Below are 1,639 nucleotides of genomic sequence, written 5' to 3'. Positions count from 1 at the left end.
GCCTTTCTCAATCATCATGCAGATAACGATTTAATCATTGGATAAGGACAGGCTTGAAACAGTGGTTCTCAAGCTTTTTGAGTTGCGACCCCCCCAATAAAATAAAGTTGGTTTTCACAACCCGACCACTCAGCAATGTACATTACCGCAACAGTAATGTAAAAATCACACCCCAGTCTAAAATACGTTGTTTCTTTTTTTTCTTCTCCCCATACATCTGACTATCCCCAGAATTCTTCTTGCAACCCCATTGGGGGTCCCATCCCACAGGTTGAGAAACACTGTACTATGTATGGAGCTCTCACCTTTCTTCCCTCTCTCTCTCTCTCTCTTTCAGGTGAAATGACAGACTCCATTGAGTGTGCTCTGCTGTTAAGCCTTTTCATTGCATTACTTCCTGTTAATTGTCAAATGGCACACCGTTGGCTGCCTCTAACGTTCTGGCATGAGAAAAACTCTTGACAAGATGCACTGGTGTGTGCGGAGACTCAGAGGAGGAACAATGTTTGTTTTAAAAACCAAGCTAAAAGGTCATAAGGTAGTTGAAGTATGAACAAGTCGGCCTGTGCTACTACTCTTTACAAAATTAAAGTAAAAAGCTGGATGAAGACAGCTATATACTGCATATTATATATGTATATTTATATGTACATATATATGTATACCTTTTTTACATTAAAAAATACTTTTTTATAAAGTAATCTTTAAAAATTCTTATAAATATATGTATATACATATATGAAAAATGTGTATATATATATATATATATATATATATATATATATATATATATATACATTTTTTTAAAGATTACTTTTCCCCTTTATTTCAAAGTGACAGTGGATAGACAGGAAAGGTGGGAGAGAGATGAGGGGTGACACGCAGCAAAGGGCAGCAGGTTGGACTCAAACCCGGGCCGCTGCAAGACTCAGCCTACACGTGGCGCACGCTCTGACTGGGGGGAGCTAAAGGCCGCCCTGGGGCAGAACTATTTTAAGGGCCCTTGCAATTACTTAGCATTTTTCATTTGGTTCAGTTTGTGTTTGCTTGTTTATAGGACAAAATTATGGAGCAACATCAAATTTATTACGTCTTTGGTTTTCTGGTTCTGCTTTAGTGTTTCTAATATTCTAGAAGATGGCGAACAATGATCAGCTGACAGACAGCAATCAAAGGAGAGAGAGAGATGATGATGATGTCACACAGACAACCATCCACAATCTCAGGCTGTTTAGTTGTTGAGTAAATGGCCAACTTGGCTATATCTCTAAAAAGGATCCTGTTTTTTTATTCTTCATTTTTCTACTATGGCTAAATTTGGATACTGGACTCACTGACACTGCTCTGAACTGGTTTAAATCATACCTCACTGACAGAACAGAGTACATTTCACTTGGAAACACAAGGTCGTGGCAACACACAGTCACCTGCGGAGTCCCCCAGGGTTCAGTCCTTGGCCCCATCCTCTTCATCATTTACATCCTCCCGCTCGGCCACGTCATCAGCCGCCATGGAGTCTCATTTACTGTTATGCTGATGACACTCAACTGTTCATGAAATATGACTCACAACCCACTGCAGCAACAGCATCATTGTCTTATACACTCACCACCTGTCTGGAGGAGATAAAGCTGTGGAT

The sequence above is a fragment of the Etheostoma cragini genome, chromosome 7, assembly GCF_013103735.1.
Source record: "Etheostoma cragini isolate CJK2018 chromosome 7, CSU_Ecrag_1.0, whole genome shotgun sequence".
Taxonomy (NCBI): Eukaryota; Metazoa; Chordata; class Actinopteri; order Perciformes; family Percidae; genus Etheostoma; species Etheostoma cragini.
The sequence above is the reverse complement of the archived record's forward strand: the minus strand, read 5'-3'. Positions refer to the sequence as shown.